Here is a 22,853-nt window from a genome sequence, read left to right as displayed (position 1 = left end):
TCTGCCTCCAGCAGTCCACAGCAGGCTTTAGGGGGCCTGTTTCCACGGCCCATGGGTCTCAGCCCTCTAACCTGGCACCAAGTCTCAGATCCCAACACAGAGATCCTGCTGCTGAGCCCAGCTGCCTATTTAAAGACAGCCAGGTGCTTCCAAAAACCCGGACCGGCAATTAAAATCCAGTCTGGTATTTGACCCCACCTGGCTGCAAATCAGCCCAGCAGCACACGCTGGGAGTAAAATACCTGTTTTCCCAGACCATTCCCCTCTCAGTGTCACTATATATATATATATATATATATATATATATATATATATATATACACACAATTTTCCTGATGTGTGTAATTTTAAATATGATAAATTCCCAGAAAAATTATTGCTAAAGGAATTGCTCCTGTTCCAGTATGAGCTGAAGGAGTAATCTAGAAATAGGCAGGGCAGTCAGGGGATTTCAAGTTTCCTCCAGCCGTCAGTATACTATACTGTAAGTTGTTTCACTTGCAATAAGTAGGAGTAAATAAGAACACAACCACAAGGATATATTATTAGAATTATATAGCTGCTTCTTCCCTAATTTCAGATTTTTTTTAATTAATAATAATGATTGTATTACGTAATATTTTCTTAAAACTACCTATACATAATAGCGGTACTATTTATATATTTAGAAGAAGTCAATTATTGCTAATAGTAAGTCACTAAAAGTAGTCTACTAATAATTCCTAATCGTTTTGTCCAGTTACACCCAGATGACCGTTGCTTCGCTTTCTTAGGTCAGTTTCTATTTTAGCCACCAGATTTCTGAAATAACATGTCATTAAATGTGGGTCCAGAATTTGAAAGAATTGGCTACTTTCTTCCAGGAACAGCGCCAAACTTGTCCATGGGTTGTGTCTGGTATTGCAGCTCACCTCCATTAAGTAGATGGGGTTAAGCTGATATACAGGTATGGTCTTATTTTTGAAAGAAAGAAGTCATGTTTTTTAAGGGCACCTGTTAGTGGATCTCCATTTTCCTTGCTATGAACAGAGGGTAGGAGCCCTGGAAATAGCAGTTACAGGAGTGAGGATCATGGACGTAAATACCAAGGTAGCAGGCATAGCCATTGCTATGTCGCCCAGTATCTAAGGGGCCCATGTTAACTCAGAGATATGTGAGATTTATTTATGGAAGAGTGATTTTTTTTTTTTGCATTATTATTTAGTATTATAATACTATTGTGATATTACTGTGAGCCTTACTACTGTACTATTACATCATTGTGCTATAACTTCAATGTGCACATTATCACACTAGTGTGACATCACTATGTGAATTATCCGTGTGTTTTAGGGAAACCGACATAATCATAAGCTGCTCATGTTCTGAACTTGCTATTGAAGGTGGTCATGGTTGAGTGGGGCTCTATTATAAGTTTCACCACGGGGCCCCATGAGTCATTGTTACGCACCTGATTCTAATATATTATGGGCTTATTCCTTTTTTCTGGGCAGGCAGAGATGATGGTAGGCTGTGATTACCGGAAGTCCTGTACTGACTATAGACATGCTTTGGTTGAGCAGTCCGTGGTACCCTTGTTTCTGATTCACCAGTTCCCTATATGTTTCTACATGTAATTTGCTATCTTTTCTGGAAAGACATGCTCAAAAAATAATTCCAAGGGTGGACTGGGAACTTAAAGTGTCCCTAAAAAAAAAAAAAGTGGCCCCATGTTGTAGATAGGTCCAAACTAACAGAAAACAGGGCCAACTCAAGTAGGCCAGGCCAGCAATACCATATTGTGGCACAAAATTCAGCCTTAGTAGATCCAAATACCACAGTGCATCACAAAATACCTCCCTAGAAGCTGCCCATCTGTGGCAGCCAGGTACACCAGCCAGGTACATTATTACTTGATGCTCCTAGCGATAATGAAAGGGGTTCTTTTAATATTGATGACCTATCCTGAGGATTGGCCTGAGAATTGGCCCATTTGGAAGTTTCCCTGTCTATGGCCAGTCCGACCCTACTACATGCTAAAAAAGTCCAGTCATCTTGACATGTCTGTTTCTGTAAATACTTATCTTTCTCATACTATAACAATTCTGTAGCGTCTTTTCTTGTGCAGTTCCTCCGTTATTCATCCTGTAAATGTATGAATACATTAACAATTTGGCAATACCGTGTGTGTCATTCTGTCTAAATGATGGTGCTATTATAAGAGTATACAGGTACATGCTGTATAAACACAGGTACATGCCAACACCCAGTTCTCAGTTTAGTAATGCCTTTTCCAAGAGGAATAAAAGAGAAAAGGCACAAATCAAACTTCTAAGAAAAGATACTACAGAGACTTATGTTAAAGGGCGTCTATCAGTAGATTTGGGCAAAAAAACTGGCTGACCTGTTACATGTGAGCTTGGCAGCTGAAGGTATCTGTATTGGTCCCATGTTCATATGTGCCTGTATTACTGAGAAGAATGAAGTTTTAATATATGCAAGTGAGCCTTTAGGAGCAACAGGGGCGTTGCTGTTACACCCGGAGGATCTGCTCTCTCTGCAACTGCTGCGCCCTCTCCACTCTGATTGACAGGGCCAGGTGTGATGCCGATTACACTGCCTGCTTCGGTCAACTGAAGTGGTTGACAGGTAAACACAAATGTACGGTAACATAAGCTGTCTAAACAACATGAGTTGTGCCTGGCGTTTACGTGCCTGCTATTGTAATGGATCCAGAGATATCCGGCTCGAAGAAGTGGACTAGTGCAGACTGGCCTGGACACAGGGACAGCTGAGCGTCACGCCTAAAAATAACAGGACCCTCAAGTGTGGAAAGGATCAAGAGGGGGGAGAAAAGCTGTTGACTAAAATATCAGAAGGGCACTCTAGTCCAGGAGTGAGGTCATTGTGCTCAATAGAGGGTTATGTCGTGTCCAGGCTATGCCCGAGGGGCTGCAGCAGGCCTGACACTATGGATAGCAGTGGAAAGCTACAGGCACAATAGTAATGCCTGTCACTTCAGCCTCCTAGAGAAACAGAAATTACATTCATGTAATCCTGGCAGTAGGTGGTAAAAAAATAAGAGATTAGCAATTAAACCATCCTAAAGTATTACAGTTTTAGAGAAAAAAAAACTTTCCATGTATGTGTGAGGGATATAAGCTCCAAAGTAGTATACCTTCTATTTGATTGCTGTTATTTTCCACTGGCATCTAAAAAAAAAAAGCCTTGAGCATAACGTGACCTGCTCATTGTCAGCTTCGGGTGAAGACGTGCTGGGGACTGTTGCATCCAGGGGCGTAGCTATAGGGGTGCAGAGGTAGCAGTCGCTGCTGAGCCCAGGAGCCTGAGGGGCCCAAAGACCCTTGTGCCGCATGTGAAGACAATGGTATTATAGAAGGTGCATGCTGGTCAAGTTATACCTCTGGCTGGAAGGAAGAGGTTAGGTCAAGAATTTAGTTGCCGTTTAAATTTTTGCCTCAGGCAGCAGGAAGGCTATGTGCTTCCCTGCCCCTCACCACGAAGCACTGAGGGAAGGGGGGCCCAAGATGAACTCATGCACCAGGGCCCATGAGCCTTTAGCTACGCCCCTGGTTGCATCTGAGGGTCCCTTTACATGGGACAACGATCTAGCAGATTGTTGGGAAGGAAGTGTTCCTTCCCGACAATCTGCTGATCGCTAGCGGAGGAGACCAGTGCATTTAAGGGCCCTTTACACGGACCAACAATTGAAACGATCAGGCGATGTGTATGGGCACTGCTTATTACCCGATGAACGAGCGAAAAGCTTGTTCATCGTATGTTTTGCACAATAAAAACATTTTTAGAAAATAAATCATGTTTTTGTGTTGCAATATTTTTTTCATTTTTCTGGCTATAGTCTTGTGTGAGGGCTTGTTTTTTGCTGGACGAGATTAGGTTTTTATGGCTACCATTTTGGGGTACATATGACTTTTTGATTGATTGTATGTTTTTTGTGAGGGGACAAAAATTAGCCTAATTTTTATTATTATTTTTTTTAAAACCGTTTGCTTGATGGGGTGGATTATGTGATATTATTGTAGAGCCAATTGTTATGGATGCGGCGATAATAAAGATGATAAAAATTAAAGTGGGCCCAGCATGCATGTGGAACCTACACCCCCTGAATTGTATGGTAGCCATCATGGCACATAACAGGTAGAATTTAGTGTTAGGTTCCCGTCTTACAGAGTTCGCCTTGACGTGTGGCCACCAGCAGAAAAATCCTCGTTTCCCAGTCGCAGATTGTGCTATGTAAACATGATCTGCTGCTGAGAAAGTATGGGGAAGAGCTATGATGGCATTAGCGATCGCTCCTCTCCATACTCTAGAGATGCTGGAGGAGATCGATGCATGTAAATGCACCAGTCTCCTCCGCTAGTGATCAGCAGATTGTCGAAAAGGAACGCTTCCTCCCCAACAATCTGCTAGATCATTGTTCAGTGTAAAGGGACCAATACATGCACCAATCTCCTCCAGGGTATGGGGAGGAGCGATCGCTAATGCCATGGCTCTTCCCCATATTGTCTCATTGTTTCCTGTGTTTTGTGTTGCATATAAGATATAATTACCCGATGAATGAGTGTTCTGCTCGTTCATCAAGTAATCGGCAGTGCATTTACACTATCAGCTGAATGCTAACGAGCGTTACTGGTAACGATGGGTAGCCATTATCTGTTCAATTGTCGGCCCATGTAAAGGGCCCTTAAGTCTACAGAACTACTCCCTAATGGGCTGGTCCAACCCTGTACATCAATGCAAAATTAGGAGGCACTATGGGAGCACAATATGACTATGCATAGATTAATACTTTTCAAATTGTGATATAGGTGTCATCAAGATTAGTGTTTCTCAAACTGTGATGGTATCATTAAAGGGGTGTGTCCCATGAAGGCAACTTATCTCCTATCCACAAGGGTCTGAATGCTGGGGCCTCCTGACGATCACGAAAAAGGGGACCTGTTCTCCCCTGTTAAAATAGAGGGTTAGTCATGCATACTGTCCATTGGGGCTGCCAGCGTAAGTCATGCACTTGGACTTGGCTATCTCTGGAAGTCCCACAGTTGAGTAGTGCTGTAGGCACTCTAGGCGTTTCTGCTGCATTCAAACAGGGAGGACGGGCTCCCTTTATCATGAGCTTCAATGTTTGGACCCCCGCCGATCAGACACTTATGCTGTATCCTGTAGATAGGGGATAATTGGTCTTCATGGGACAACCCTTTAAGATTAAAAAGCTATTGAATAGATAAGAAAAAGCAGCATACCTTTAAAGCTGGCCTTAGATAGCTGTCAGCCAAATCAGCATTCATCCTAAAGCTTTCTCTCCCGACCCTCCCATGCACATGCACGCTGGGTTTGGCTGAGCATACATGTGTTCTGAATAGTAAGACTGGGGTAAAGGCGAATTTACACATACCGAGGAGCAGCTGATTGACGAGAAGTAAGCGTTCTTTCCCAACAGTCAGCTGCTCGTTAAATAGAGGTGAAGATCACCTCCACAGTATGAGGACGAGCGGTGGCTGCTGCTATCGCTCGTCCCCATACAAAATCATTGCTCCTGGGCAGACACACCTCCGATCATTTCATCCAATGAATGTGTGTTTCACTCGTTCATTGGGTGATCTGTGGCCCCTTTAGATGTGCAGATTATCAGGAATGTTCATTCTTGATAATGGGCCAGAATATTGAGCCATGTAAATCCAACTTGTAAGAACAAAAGGAGCAGGCATGTCAAAATCCATCTGCCTGGTCCTTCTTTTTTTACTGCCATTGGTGGAGAGTTGGTAGGGCCCCATATATGTTAGATGGTCAGCCAGTCTGTTGAAATTGGTGGGTTCAGTCAACCTTAACATCTAATAGGCATGGCCAGCAGAGCTCACTATATACATTCAATTAACGTTGGACAACCACTACAATTTTGGCAGTTCTGGGCATCGATGATCAAAGTTCAGAAAAATAGAAGATAAGCCAGAGTTGTCCAGGGTTTCAGCCAGTCCAAGCATGCATGTTTGGAACATTCATGAGAAATGTCATCTGAAAGTAAAGTGCAATGTACAAAGCATTGTCGTATAGAGAATGAGCAGTATGTTGAGCAATCAATCAGATATACAGAATTAATAAGTGAGTGCAGTATAATCAAATATCAACGAGACAGGAAATATCCTAAGATGGTCACAGTAAAACCGCTATAAGCCCACATCAGGGAATGGTTGGGCTCTTTAGTCAAAGAGGACCTGTCACCTCTCCTGACATGTCTGATTTAGTAACTTCTTGCATTCCCCATGTAATTACAATTCTGGAGCATCTACAGTATTCTTATCATTCTCCATTCTATTCTACTCACTATGATGTACCGCTCCTTAATTAATCCTGCTAGATTAAGGTCCAGAGGAGTGTTACCAGTTGGGAGTATGTCCCCTGCACAGTCTGACGCAATTTAATCAGTGCTGCCAGTATCAAACTGTGCGGGGACACCCTCCCAATTGGTAACACTTATCTAAACCTTCATTGCAAACTGCTATCAATTCATTCATAACTTCATAAATTGTAATTACATGGGGAATGCAAGTAGTTATAAAAAAAAAAAAACATGTCAGGAGAGGTGACAGGTCCTCCTTAATCTTTTACATAAAAATATTCTTTTCTCAAATGTGAGATGATTTTAGTTAGAAATGGGACATGAAAATGTTCTTGTGTTAGCCGGTGTAGAGACCAGCTAAACATTAACTCCAGTAGGACAGACCCAGAAGTGTATCCTGTTTGAAGCATTGCATATATTTCTAAGCAGCGTCCGGGCCACGCTGAACCGACGCTACCAGGCAGCTGTACACACGTGATTGTGAAACACACATTAGTCTGCAGAGAGGCACAAAGTGTACATTAGCATTTACCGAAAGGTTAAATATCATCATAGTTCCCGTTTCCTTTATGTTTGCCATCAGAACTTAATGTGCTTTTTTTTTTCTACGCAATAGGAAATATCATGCAATTCCTGTCCCCCTCTCTAATCTGTGTGGGAACCAAAGGCATCTCTTTCTATACAGGAACAGGACTGGAAGTATTGTACTGCTCTGGATCACCAAATCTCTTCCTCCAGCAACTCATTTTAGTATTTCTGTCACCTGTTCACCAGTAATAAGTGTTTACATGGATGTCAGTTTTCCAGGACAAGATCCAATTTTGGCCATTGGGGGGAAGCGTCACTTTTCACTAGTCTATTCTAGTCTAGGTTGTAAGAGAAGCAGGAAAAGCCTCAATAATTCCAGGTTAAGGATCAGTATAGCATTTTTGTGGGACCTATAACGCAAAACAGTGGTAAATATTCGCCCCTAGTAACAAAGATAGGCGCCACTGATGAATTTGAGCACTACTCAATGGGAGAAACCGCCATCTTTGGTGGAATCTGATTGGTCACTATGTTTTCCTTTACACTAGTTTTGCTAAATCTCCCCAAATGTGCTCCACTGAACATCCCAACATTTCCATATTAATACAGATTCTAGCGTCTTAAAGTAGTTATTCAAGTCTGATATTGTATACATTCCTGATACTCTCTGCTGAACTTACTGTTCTACCATAGCTCAAATCAGGTCCCAAGATAAAGAAGTCCTAGGGCAGATGCATCAACTAGTCTCTAAGACTTCAACATCTATTTTGTGAAGATAGAGTCAGGCGATGAGATCTCAGTAATGGTAGAAACATAATTCCGGTGCAAGGTATGAAGACCATATAGTTCCAATGTATAGTCAAATTTAAATGTAAGAATAGAGTCCCTTTTAGATCAACTCAAATTCATGGTGGCCATGGGCAAGCATTTTTGTCCTACAGCACTGGGGCCCTGGGTTGGAATCCAACAACATCTGCTTGGACTTTGTATGTCCACCATGTTGTCGTGAGTTTCCTTAGGGTACACCAGTTTCCTTTCACATTCCAAAAATATGCCTAAAACTTAAATGGCTTCCTATTAAAAGTGGCAAAATTACAGAAAATTATATTATTATATTGACTATATTCCCATTATGATGGTGGTTAAACCACCGTGTAGGAGCAATGGGAACAAATCTGCAGTAGCTGAAGAACCTTTAACCTGATGGATATGAATGGTTCATGAAGTCTAATGTATCACAGAGTGCTTGATTTGGAAAGTTAACAGTAGATCATGGAGAGCAGCTACAAGCAAGCTTAGAAGGATTGTCATGGGACCATATTTGTAGTTAATTAACATGTACTGATCATCTGATATAGTGATGTCATCTGGAAAATCAACAGCTAAAAGTGTGCATGAAAACAGTCATACATCCCAAATTACACTATTTGCTTCTTTCTTTCTTTCTCTCTTTTTTTTCTTTCTTTCCTTTATACTACAGGACATCCAAAATAAGGTTCAGGCAGCACAATTTCACTCAGCTGGCCTGGAATTAAGTACCCTTCCAATGGTTGATTCACTGGAAAGATATTTCAGGAGATTCAAAACAATGGAAGTTGCTGATAAAATGTGTCTTAAAGGGGTTCTGCACTTTGTTTAAACTGATGATCAGCTGTTTGAAAAGTCAGCGGCGCTCCAGCAGCGCAGCGGCCTTCTCGCTGTTTACCGCAGGCCCACTGACGTCATGATTAGTATCACTGGCCTGGGTGCGGCTAAGCTCCGTTCACTTGAATAGAGTTTAGCCCCGCCCAGGCTAGTTGATAGAAGTCGTGACGTCACTCGGCCAACCGTAAACAGTGAGAAGGCTGCGGCGCTGTTGAAGCGCCTCTGCCTTCTCCAACAGCTGACCGGCGGGGGTCCCGGGGGTTGGACCCCCGCCGATCAGATGCTGATGATCTATCCAGAGGATAGATCATCAGTTTAAACAAAGTGCAGAACCCTTTAACATACACTTCCAGGTAGATTTTTACAACGTGATGGGGTAACCAGAAGTATGGCCACACAGCCCAGGAGTCAGAAATAGCAAGCGGAATGAGACGTAAGCGAAGCTGGGAAAGCCAAAAGTCTGTTAAAGTAGGGTGAGTGGATCTGAATATGTTGTACAGCACGGGGTAGATCAGAGGAGTAGGCAGATGATCTAAGGGTTCAGTAATGGTCAATATACAAGATGTAATAATGGATTAAGGCTGGGACAATTCATTTCCATAGGACTACATTGAGTGTCTATTTGAAAATGTGATTTACGCTTCTCATGCTATTACTCTGTAGGAAAAGAAGTTAAAAGGAAGTCAAGGGATAAAATATCTGTGTAAGCGCTGTCTTTCTGTGGTTTTATAGAAATACAACTCCTATAATAGCATTAGATATGCCGTTATGTTTTCACGTACAGTATGTCCTGGAGAAATCTACATTGTTAGGAGGCAAACACTAGCAGATACTACATATCTAACATAGGTGTACAGGTAACAGGAAGGCAGTGTTGGGTTTTCCCCAAGTTCTTTTCAGTTATAGAACATGTACATTCTCCAGACTGACAACTAAAATTCTTTTTCTTAAATTAGCCGTAGAACAGCAACCTACGTCCTGTCAGCAGGGGGTAGAGCTAGGGTAACATGCCAAACCTGTAACTTACTGACAGCACGGCAAGGGTTACATGACACGTGGAATATGACACTTGCCTTGTCATTGCCCAGCCCTGTTACGTGTAATGTTATCACCACACGCTGGAGACACAAAGTTCACACTGAGAGAAAAAACCTAAAGCTCAGCAACGCTCTTTTTGTTCAGGAACTTTTGTTGATTTGAAAAATATATCCAAATGTATAATGGATTAATGGCATCTGGTTACCGAAAATCCCCCCCCCCCCCCCCGAAAAATATAAAGTGAAAAAAATTCATAAAGTTGTCTCACTTCAGGAAATGTAATTTATCATGTAGATAAAGGTAATACAAGGCACTTACTAATGTATTGTGATTATCCATATTGCTTCCTTTGCTGGCTGGATTTTTTTTTCTACCACATTATACGCTGCTCGTATCCAGCGCTTATGACCACCACTGGAGAGGTGGCCGGGGTGGAAGCTGCTGCACATACGTGCTCTCCGCATCTGCTGCTGCTGGGGAATGTTGGATGTGTCCGATCATCAGGGAAACAGGTGAGTATTCTGTGTTCTGTGAGGGGGGCACAATATGGGCTTATTAGTACTGTGAGGGGGGAACAAGGTCAGCATTACTATTTGGAATGGGCACAATGTGGGATAACTACAGTGAGGGGGCACAATATGGGCATTAATACTGTGAAGGGGCACAATGTGAGCATAACTACTCTGAGGGGGCACAATGTGGCCATTACTACTAAGAGGGAGCACAATGTGGGCATTACTACCGTGGAGTGAAGGAGGCACAATGTGGGAATTACTACGTTAGGGGAACAATGTGGGCATTAACTGTGAGGGGACAAAATGTGGGCATTAATACTGTGAGGGGGCAAAATGTAGACATAACTACTGTGACAGGGCACAATGTGGGCATTATTACTGCGACAGGGCACAATATGGGCATAACTACTTGAGGGGGCACAATGTAGGCATTACTATTGTGAGGGGGCAAAATGCAGACATAACTACTGTGACAGAAAAATGCCGGCATAATTACTGTAATAGGGCACAATGTGGTCATAACTACTGTGAGGGAGCACAATATGGACATAACTACTGTGATGGAGCACAATGTGGGCATTACTATTGTGAAGTAGCAACGTGTGTGGGTATTACTTCTGTGAGGGGCACAATGTGGGTATTACTAGGATATTACTACTGTGAGGGTGAAATGTGGAAATAACTACTGTGAGGGGGCACAATGTGGACATTACTACTGTCAGGGGGCACAATGTGGGCATTACTATTGTGAAGTGGCAACGTGTGTGGGTATTACTTCTGCGATGAGCACAATGTGGGTATTACTAGGATATTACTACTGTGAGGGGGCACAATATGGACGTTACTGCTGTGTGGGGAAAGCAATGCCTTAGTTCACCCTGTTATACCATTGGGATAGCTAGGTCTTACAGGGCCAGCACAGCACCCCCTGCTGGGGATTAAACAGGGACAGTTGCCACCCCCTGTTTATGTGGTTAATTTTTGGGTCTGTCACGACAGCGACCCTGTTCTACTTCCAGCGGACATCCTGCTGCTCCTTTCATTTAAAAGAAGGTGCATTGGTACCACTGTTTACCCTATGATAAATTTTGTCAGGTATACATATTAGGGGCAATTTACAAAAAAATAGCTTTTTGCGGTAATTTTTGCACTGCCAGAGGATTAACCTGGAGTAAAAACTACCCGGCTCCCATTTGGGCACACACCGAAATAGGGGATGCTGTGAATATTTTTTTTTATCTACTGCAAGAACAAAAGGATGAGTTGAAAATATTGTTGGGGGAGAACTGTCAGCCAAACCCTCCGTTCTGCGGGCTCTGCCGATAATACACCTTAGCTGTTTTGCTAAAGAATCTTGTATTGAACAGCTTCAGTGCATGCTGATGAGTCCTGACATCCATAACCTCCAGGCTCTCCACACCCACCTACTGCTGATTAGGACCCATTCATACGACAGTATCCATTTTGTGGTCCGCAAAAAAATACGGATGACGTCTATGTGACGTCCATATTGCATCAAGGTTTTTTTTGCAGACCTATTGTAACAATGCCTATTATTGTCTGCAAAACGGACAAGAAGAGGACATGTTCTATCTTTTTTGCTGCACTGCGGAATGGACATATGAATGCGGACCTATTGATATGAATGCGTCCACATCAAAACCGCAAAAATGCAGATCGTATGCTGACCAAATACAGTCGTGTAAATGGGGCCTAATAGTAAGAAACAAACTGTGAGACAATGGCAGGTGGGAGGGGAGAGCCAGAGTCTCATGAATATGAGGACTAATTGACATGCACTGGAGCTGTTAGGACTTATCAGTTAGGGCTCTTTCGCTCTTTCACACGAGCAGATGCCGTGCGTGACATCCGCTGCGTGAATGACAGCCAAGACCCGATGCGGACAGCAGAGACACGGAGCAGTAACATGACTGATAACGCTCCGTGCCTCTCTGGGATCTCTTTACTACGAAATCACAGTGAGATAAAGTTGTCACCGAGATTTTGTAGCAAAAAGGTACAGAGAGGCACGGAGCGTTATCAATCATGTTACTGCTCCATGTCTCTACTGTCCGGAACGGGGCTTAGCTCTCTTTCACGCAGCAGATTACCCGCTCGTGTGAAAGAACCCTGACGCTGGGTTCACACCCGAGCGTTTTACAGCGCGTTCCTACGCGCTGTAAAACGCTCAACATGGAGAAACCAATGCTTCCCTATGGGAATGGTTCTCACCTGGGCGTTTTACAGCTTGTACGATCGCGCTGTAAAACGCCCGACGCTCAAAAAAGTTCTTGAGCTTCTTTGAGGCGTTTTGTCGTGCGTTCCCGTACATAGATATTCGGGAACGCGCGACAATGTGTGTTCGCCTGTCTCTGTATGCGCGATTGTAAGCGCCCGTACAATCGCGCATACAGAGCGCTCCTTTCGGAATGCTCAGGTGTGAACCCAGGGTTAGGGAAGTATATGCAGATGATAGATCCCTTTAAATAAACCTCTTCAGAAGAAGACTTCTTCAAAACCACCCCTTCATCCAGTCAAATTTTACTGTCATATTTATTCAGTTTTGTGAAATAATATGCACAGTACTCATCTTGAGGGGGCCACCTCTATAGAAGACCATTTTAGGAGGCATGTTTGGTGATAAAGTCAAATATGTTTCATTGTATCTAGGTTCTACATAGTAAAAGTGCTGCCAATGGCTTCCTATAACAAATGACTTTCACACCTTTGACATGTCATACAAAATTAGGGCTCATGCACACAAACGTATTTTCTTTCCGTGTCCATTCGTTTTTTTTGCAGACTGTATACGGAACCATTAATTTCAAAGGGTCCCCCCAAAAAACGGAAGGTACTCTGTGTGCATTCCGTATGTCCGTATTTCCGTTCCACAAAAAAAAAGAACATGTCCTATTATTGTCAACATTACGGACAAGGATGATAGGGGTATGGCCTGAATGGGCTTTGCACCTCATAGTGCCATTGAGACATGTTTTTTTGTGGTGTTTCTACCCCCCCCCCCCCCCTTGTTTCTTTTCTTATTATTTTCCTCAGGTCAAGTGAGCCGGTGAGATACTGGACAGCTTCAGGATTGGTCAATTACCTGAAGGGTCAGCGTTTCTATTGGTGAAATCTGATGCTGTCCGGTTGCTGGGCTAGTTGCTATTTTTATCTTGTTGTCGGATTGGTTAGGAGGGAGCTGTGGCGGGAATTTCAGGTATTTATTGAGGCATCTTACCTGAGAGGAGCAGTCGACGTGTCAAGAGCCAAGAAGAAGCTCGTCCCGCCCTCCCTCACTGCAATTTTGTCGCGGTCTTTGTTTTATTTTAGGGGGAAGGTTAGTCGCTCAGAATTCTGGGTGGACTTAAATTATTTAAGTAAAGGATTTTAATATTTATTCAATATGAATTTTATATTGGTTTGAAAATGGTTGAGTTATGTAACCCCCAAGAATTTAATAAAGACCGTGGCCTTTTCATCCAGATTGAAGTTTGTCTCATTTATTTATTTTATAAGGTTTTATTGTTGAATATGGCACCATAGTACTGCTCTATTAGGGGCCAGCTGTTCCGTTCCACAAAATACAGAATGCACACGGATATCATCCGTATTTTTTGCGGATCATTTTTTTTTGCGGACCGCAAAATACATATGGTCGTGTGCATGAGGCCTTACTAAGGTAACTTTCTTTCCGTGTCCATTCCGTTTTTTTTGCGGATCCGTTTTTTGCGGACCACAAAATACGTATGATCGTGTGCATGAGCCCTCTCACAAATTGTAGCTGTGCTGCAGCTGAGGTGCACCCATGGCAAATCTGCTTGGTTTTCAAACTGACTGCAGCTAAAACAGTTTCATTGTTAATGGCTGCATGGAAAAATTTTGTTTAACCGCATATGTCCGCACTATTAAGAATGAAACCACTTTAACTACTTAGAAGACCAGGCCATTTACCCCTTCCAGATGCATTTTAAATTTTTTTGTACAAACATTTTTGAAAGCAGTAACTTTTTCTGTTTGCTTATGTAAATTAGGCTACTTTCACATTGGCATTTTGAATTCCGTTTGTGAGATCCGTTTCAACGGTTCAAAACTGATCAGTTTAGCCCCAATGCATTCTGAATGGATAAGGATCCGCTCAGAATGCATCAGTTTGGCTCCGTTCTGCCTCCATTCCACTCTGGTTGCGGACACTAAAACGCTGCTTGCAGCGTTTTGGTGTCCGCCTGGCCATGCAGAGCCAAACGGATCCGTCCTGACTCACAATGTAAGTCAATGGGGACGGATCAGTTTTACCGACATAATATGGTTCATTTGAAAACGGATCCGTCCCCTGTTGACTTTCAATGTAAGTCAGGACGGATCCATTTTCACTTAGGCCCCTTTCACACGGGCGAGTATTCCGCATGGATGCGATGCGTGAGTTGAACGCATTGCACCCGCACTGAATCCTGCCCCATTAATTTCTATGGGGCTGTGCACACGAGCTGTGATTTTCACGCATGACTTGTGCGTTGCGTGAAAATCGCAGCATGCTCCTCTTTGTGCATTTTTCATGTAACGCAGGCCCCATAGAAATGAATGGGGTTGCGTGAAAATCGCAAGCATCCGCAAGCAAGTGCGGATGCAGTGCGATTTTCACGCACGGTTGCTAGGAGACGATCGGGATGGAGACCCGATCATTATTATTTTCCCTTATAACATGGTTATAAGGGAAAATAATAGCATTCTGAATACAGAATGCATAGTACAATAGGGCTGGAGGGGTTAAAAATTAAAAAATTTAACTCACCTTAATCCACTTGCTCTCGCAGCCCGGCATCTCTTCTGTCTTCTTTCTTTGCTGTGTGCAGGAAAAGGACCTGTGGTGACTTCACTCCGGTCATCACATGGTCCGTCACATGATCTTTTACCATGGTGATGGATCATGTGATGGATCATGTGATGACCTCCGGCACTATTTTACTATGCATTCTGTATTCAGAATGCTATTATTTTCCCTTATAACCATGTTATAAGTGAAAATAATACAATCTACAGAACACCAATCCCAAACATGCCGATTTTTCTCACGCAAGTGCAAAGCGCATTGCAATGTTTTGCACTCTCGCGGAAAAATCGTGCATGTTCCCGCAACACACCTGCACCTTTTCCCACAACGCCCGTGTGAAAGAGGCCTTAGACTTTAAAAAAAAAGAATAATGCAAACAGATCCGTTCTGAGGGGATACAAGAGTTTGCATTATTGGTGCGGATCCATCTGTGCAGATACCAGACGGATCCACACCTAACGCAGGTGTGAAAGTAGCCTAAATTGTGTGTCTTTTTGGGTGATACATGGGCCTTTATTTTATTTTTTTATGTTTTTTTTTTTTTTCAATTTTTTTTATTTCTGAAAAAATGTTAAGCAAATGTAAAAAAGTTTTTTCATGTTTTTCCTTTTTATATAGCACAGAGTGCAACTGAAATACTTTTCAAAATATGCCCCCTTTTTGATAATAGTCATTTTGATATAGGGCATATATGGGTTATTGTTGCTGTGGGCAGAGCTAGAAGCTGCAGTGTGGCGCATGGTGGTGTTTTTGTTTATTTTGTGTTTATTTTTGTTTGTTTTTTTATTTTACACTTTGCAACACTGGGCTCTAAAAATGGATAAGTTTTGCCCTAATGCATTCTGAATGGAAAAGGATCCGCTCAGGATGCATCAGTTTGCCTCTGTTCAGTTACCATTCCACTCTAGAGGTGGACGCCAAAACGCCGCCTGCAGCTTTTTGCTGTCCGCCTAGCAAAGTGCACACAATGTAAGTCAATGGGCACGGATCCGTTTTCTCTGACACAATCTGGCACAATAAAAAACGGATCCGTCCCCCATTGACTTTCAATGGTGTTCAAGACGGATCCGTCATGGCTATAGAAGACATAATACAACCGGATCCGTTCATGACAGATGCATGCAGTTGTATTATTCTAACGGAAGCGTTTTTGCAGATCCATGACGGATCCGCAAAAAACACTAGTGTGAAAGTAGTGTAAGGCTACTTTCACACTAGCGTTTTTGCTGGATCCGTCAGGGTTCAGCAAAACAGCTTCTGTTACTGATAATGCAACCATCTGCATCCGTTATGAATGGATCCGGTTATATTATCTTTATCATAGCCAAGACGGATCCGTCATGAACTCCATTGAAAGTCAATAGGGGACAGATTGTTTTCTATTGTGTCAGATAGTGTCTGAGAAAATGTCTTGCTCCGCATCACATGACGGAAAGAAAACTGCAGCATGCTAGCATGCTGTGGTTTGCTCTCCGGTATGAGAACGCGTCCAAACAGAACGGAATGCATTTTGTCCCCATGGAAGCATTTTTTTTTCCGGTATAGAGACCATATACTGAGATAATAGAAACACTAGTGTGAAAGTAGCCTTATATGGTCATAAAAAACCTTTGGGGAAAATTTGACATACCTTTTTTTTTTTACTGCTGTTTTCTCCTGTAACTGGACTTGACATATTAGCCTCAGTTATACGGGGAACACAGCCTCAAGAGAGGTTGCACAAGGCTTTTGAGCTACACTACAGAGCTGATCTGGATCTGCTAATACCCAGAAGCTTGTGCAGTTACCCGGCCCCCAGTGACCACATCATCACCAGGATTGGATGAGGAAGCAGCATTACCGCTTCCTAATCTGTATTTACAGCACTATTGAGTACAGAATGGGGTGAGCTGCGCCTAGGCCATGTGACCAATGAACGTGACGTCACTGACCTAGGAAAAGCGAGAGAAGGCCGTATCGCTACCAAGAGAGAAGCTACCTTCTCAAGCAGCATGTTGATCTGCATGTTGTACACAATGCTTGAACCCAGCTTAACCTGTAATGTTATGGTCACCTCATGTCTAACAGCTTCAAAGTTCATAAGCCTCACTTTTTTTTTCTTTTTCATTTTCTTCATCCATTTTTCAGATTTACTGCCCTCAAAACCCCAGCATCACTGAATGCTTAGCATGAAACTTGAGAGGTTAAAGTGACCATATGTGAGTGCACCACCCACTGCCTACTTCATGAAGCATTCTTTCTACTTTCCTAATAATTAAAGCATTTTCACAATTGTAGTAGATCATGACTAGTTTCAATGTGCGGTCTGCACATTCTGGCCTTTTGTTAAAGACAAGATGTACAAACAGTGATATTGTTAATTATAGAAGCCTGTTTACTTCACATATGACTTCCTGTGAGAAATAGTCTTTTGTAGCCTTGCATACATGCTTGGTGGTTTGTAGCCTGTACCACAACGCCTTTTCTTAGAATTAGGACCACATGACATCAGTAATAGCTTTATGGCCTTGCCAATGATATAAATAAATCAGGGTTAGAATTACAAATAGCTTTTAGAACATAGTTGTGAAGGTATGTGTTTGCTATATGTGTTTACTTTTCTTTTATGTGGATTTTCTGATATTCAGTGATTGAGAGACCTTGTCACGTTAAGGCCGGATGCACCACAGAAGTTTTTGATGCTTTTTAGCTAGAACCAGAAGTGTATCCTAAATATATTAAAAGGGTTATCTCATGAGCATTCCACAAGTTTTAAACCCTGCTCCATAGTTGAGGACCTGAGACCATCTTCTCCTACACAAGAGCGTGCAAATCGAACATGGAGAGGCCAGTCTGGAGTCGGAGAATGCAAGGTTACAAATCCAGTGCAACAAGGACATAGGTTAAAGGGGTACAGGGTAGCAGTTGCTCTCAGATCCTGGTAGCTCGTGGGGGCCCTCTGCCGCATGAAAGTACTTGAGTATTATGGATAGCACAAGATAGGTAGAGGACCTTATCACAAATCTTGCCTATTGAAGCTATAACAGCAGTCATATTGGTTGCTACCTTTCTCAGAAATTGAAAAAACTAAACAATGGGAAAGACTTAAGGCCTCTGTACATAGGCTGATTATCAGGAATGAACATACATACTAACATTTGTTCCTGTTAATTGCCCTGTGTTAACCAGGTGAACACATCATTAAAGAGGACCTTTCACCACTCCTGACATGTCTGTTTTAATAGCTTCATGCATTCACCGTGTAATAACAAGTCTGGAACATCTATTCTTATGTCTCTATATTGTGCCATCACTTTATTATTTTTACTAGAAGTTATGAATCAATTGCTATTAGCCTCGAGTAAGGGTACAGAGGGGAGGTAACAAGTTGGGGGGTGTACCTGCTCAGTCTGAAAATACCAGCACTGATTGGATAGAGGGAGACTGAGCAGGTACACCCCCCCAACTTGTTACCACCCCTCTGAACCCTTACTGAAGGCTAATTCATTCATAACTTCTAGTAGAAATAATAAAGGAATGGCACAACATAGAGACATAAGAATAGATGCTCCAAAATCGTTATTACATGATGAATGCATGAAGCTATTAAAACAGACATGTCAGGAGTGGTGAAAGATCCTCTTTAATGCCGCACCCAAGGTTATAGTTTCTGGGCAACAGATCGTCCTTTTTAAAGAGGGATCTGCTACCCAGAAACAATTTATGTGTATGGGGACGCATGATCGCAGTAATGATCGCCCGTCTCCCTATAGAGGAGATTATTGCTGCATGTAAATGCAGACCTCACCTCCGCTCAATGATCGGGAAATTATTGGGAATGAACAGGTTGTTCCTGATTACTACAATTGGCCCATGTAAAGAGACCTTTACTAAGCAAAATGTGCCTTCCACAATTGCACTAAAAAAGCGAAGTACATGGCATCGGCAAAATTTATTTAGACACTTTTTTCTGCATACAGTTAGAATTGTGCCTAGAAAAATAAGCATTGCCAAGAAGAGTCAAATTATTTAACAGCATGTGCCACATTATTAAAGTAAAGCACCTATGAGATGGCCTAAGAAATGAGAATCTAACTTGTCTACATAAGAAATAAGAATCTAACTTGTCTACATAAAAGAGGAGAATCTAACTTGTCTACATAAGAGAGGAGAATATAACTTGTCTGCATAAGGGTCCATTCACACGTCCGTTGTTTCTTTTCTGATCTGTTCCGTTTTTTGCGGAACAGATCTGGACCAGATCTGGACCCATTCAATTTCAATGGGTCCTGAAAAAAAATCAGACATTGTGCTGTCCGATTTTTTTCAGGACCCATTGAAAATGAATGGGTCCAGATCTGGTCCAGATCTGTTCCGCAAGAAACGGAACAGATCAGGAAAGAAACAACGGACGTGTGAATGGACCCTAAGAGAGGAGAATCTAACTTGTCCACATAAGAGAGGAGAATCTAACTTGTCCACATAAGAGAGGAGAATCTAACTTGTGTACATAAGAGAGGAGAATCTAACTTGTGTACATAAGAGATCAGAATCTAACTTGTCTACATAAGAGAGGAGAATCTAACTTGTCTACATAAGAGAGGAGAATCTAACTTGTCTACATAAGAGAGGAAAATCTAACTTGTCTACATAAGAGAGGAGAATCTAACTTGTCTACATAAGAGAGGAGAATCTAACTTGTCTACATAAGAGAGGAGAATCGAACTTGTCTCCATAAAAGAGGAGAATCTAACTTGTCTGCCTAAGAGAGGAGAATCTAACTTGTCTACATAAGAGAGGAGAAGCTAACTTGTCTCCATAAAAGAGGATAATCTAACTTGTCTACATAAGAGAGGAGAATCTAACTTGTCTACATAAGAGAGGAGAATCTAACTTGTCTACATAAGAGAGGAGAATCTAACTTGTGTACATAAGAGATCAGAATCTAACTTGTCTACATAAGAGAGGAGAATTTAACTTGTCTACATAAGAGATCAGAATCTAACTTGTCTACATAAGAGATCAGAATCTAACTTGTCTACATAAGAGAGGAGAATCTAACATGTCTACATAAGAGAGGAGAATCTAACTTGTCTACAAGCAATTTGTGAGATGAATACAGTACAGAGACTTATAATTACTAGTTAAATTTTAGGAGTGGGGGGGGGGGGGATTTGGGATAATTTATTAAGACCAGCGTTTTAGACGCTGGTCTTAATACCTCTTGCACTAGCGAATGATGGGCCTATATTATGTAAAGGCACCAGACTCTACATAATTTAAGAGCATCCACCACTGGCCTGAATGTACACCCGCTCCCTTGCTGGAGTAGATTTAGATAATTTTCTACACCTAAGATAGGCATAGAAAATTATAAATGAGGCAAACCCTCCCACCCCCTTCCCGCTCCCTTTTTAGACCTGACGTGAGCGGGGAAAAATCTCAAATTCGGAACAGATCAGGAAAGAAACAACGGACGTGTGAATGGACCCTAAGAGAGGAGAATCTAACTTGTCCACATAAGAGAGGAGAATCTAACTTGTCCACATAAGAGAGGAGAATCTAACTTGTGTACATAAGAGAGGAGAATCTAACTTGTGTACATAAGAGATCAGAATCTAACTTGTCTACATAAGAGAGGAGAATCTAACTTGTCTACATAAGAGAGGAGAATCTAACTTGTCTACATAAGAGAGGAAAATCTAACTTGTCTACATAAGAGAGGAGAATCTAACTTGTCTACATAAGAGAGGAGAATCTAACTTGTCTACATAAGAGAGGAGAATCTAACTTGTCTCCATAAAAGAGGAGAATCTAACTTGTCTGCCTAAGAGAGGAGAATCTAACTTGTCTACATAAGAGAGGAGAATCTAACTTGTCTCCATAAAAGAGGATAATCTAACTTGTCTACATAAGAGAGGAGAATCTAACTTGTCTACATAAGAGATCAGAATCTAACTTGTCTACATAAGAGATCAGAATCTAACTTGTCTACATAAGAGAGGAGAATCTAACATGTCTACATAAGAGAGGAGAATCTAACTTGTCTACAAGCAATTTATGAGATGAATACAGTACAGAGACTTATAATTACTAGTTAAATTTTAGGAGTGGGGGGGGGGGGGATTTGGGATAATTTATTAAGACCAGCGTTTTAGACGCTGGTCTTAATACCTCTTGCACTAGCGAATGATGGGCCTATATTATGTAAAGGCACCAGACTCTACATAATTTAAGAGCATCCACCACTGGCCTGAATGTACACCCGCTCCCTTGCTGGAGTAGATTTAGATAATTTTCTACACCTAAGATAGGCATAGAAAATTATAAATGAGGCAAACCCTCCCACCCCCTTCCCGCTCCCTTTTTAGACCTGACGTGAGCGGGGAAAAATCTCAAATTCGGCCACAAATCCCCTTTGCGACTGAATCTATGTGTAACAGTCATGAATACACACACACAGACAGGGGGGAGGGAGTGACAACTGCGCTCCACCCTCGCCCCTGACCCTGCCTACTTGCCTCGCAAGTCCTAATGTCTAATCGGCGTATAACTATTAATAAATGATCCCCATTCTCTTTACTTTTAATTCAGTAAACTTTTATTAACCTTTATAAAAGCTAGGGAAAATTACAAAATCGCTAGAAGTTTCATAAGTAAGATATTTCATTGAAGAGAACATAACGCAATCATAAGTCATAATTAGCCAACATACTGCACGTCCATCAAATTGTTCAAAGTTCACTTAATTTGTATAAGTGCAGGGATGCTCAACCTGCGGCCCTCCGGCTGTTGCAACACTGCAATTCCCACCATAGCTGTAGGCTGTCCAGGCATACTGAGAGTTGTAGTTTTGCCACAGCCAGAGGGCCGCAGGATACCTGTATTAGTGCATCCATCCTCTAAATGTTGGCTCTACGAGTAATAACAGTAGCAAAATAAGGACACACTTGAGAAACCAGTGGTACCATCCCCCTTCAATAATCATTCAAGCAGCAGAACGTCATTAGCTTGTGTGGAATAACAAAGAGATGAAAAAAAATGGAGACAGCACATCCAAAGTGATGGAATTTAATCCGGATGCAACGTTTTGGCTCAAACAGCCTTTGTCAAGCATGCACATACACCATAAGGTGGGGTTATAAATACCCACAAAATAATTACATAAGTGGGTGTGACCCCTGGGACCCAATTACTTTCATTGGGGTCAAGGGGTGTGTATACAACATAATACAATATCATACAATGCTTTAAAAACTGTGGGAGGTACCTGTATATTTCCTAGTGCCTATGATGTGGACCCATGTGGGATGCCAAGTATGCATGCAGTAATGGAACGCAGCTGCATTCTACCGTATTACTTCCAGAAGATAACTTCCGGTGCCGCTCCTCAGCGCTTTAGCACAAATAAAAGCTCAGTGGTGAAAGCGATCTGCGCTAAGTCAAAAATTACGCCTATTGAGAAAACGTACTCTGTAGTGTGCATTATTCGGCGGTGCCGGCGCTGCCAGCACATCACTTCCTTTCCGTATGCCTGACGAGTAAAGTCACTTCCGGTCCGTTTGCTAGGCGTAGCCTGCACAGCTTGGAACGCATATGCGTTCCACATGAATTCTTCCGGAGTGTTTCTTCCTGTTGACTTACTGGTGGCTGGAGCATATGCCCATTGGTTATAGCTTGACTATTTTTGCTTTTTGAGAACAGTGCATAGCAATCTAAATATAATATTGTGTACACAATTCAATACTAGTACCCTGTACAATCAGCCGTAAATCTAGCCGATATTAAGGGGTCAATGCAAATCATATGGGTCCCTATGGTTAGATACATCATGCCATACTGATACCAGGTATCTTACCCTCCCACGTATTGAAGCGTGGATATAAGGAACACAAAGTGATAAGTCCAAAAAGTCCAACATAAATGTGTAATCCTAAAAGATAAAAACAAAAATATTAGTACA

The sequence above is a fragment of the Bufo gargarizans genome, chromosome 2 (assembly GCF_014858855.1).
Source record: "Bufo gargarizans isolate SCDJY-AF-19 chromosome 2, ASM1485885v1, whole genome shotgun sequence".
NCBI lineage: Eukaryota > Metazoa > Chordata > Amphibia > Anura > Bufonidae > Bufo > Bufo gargarizans.
Note: the sequence above shows the minus strand (reverse complement) of the source record.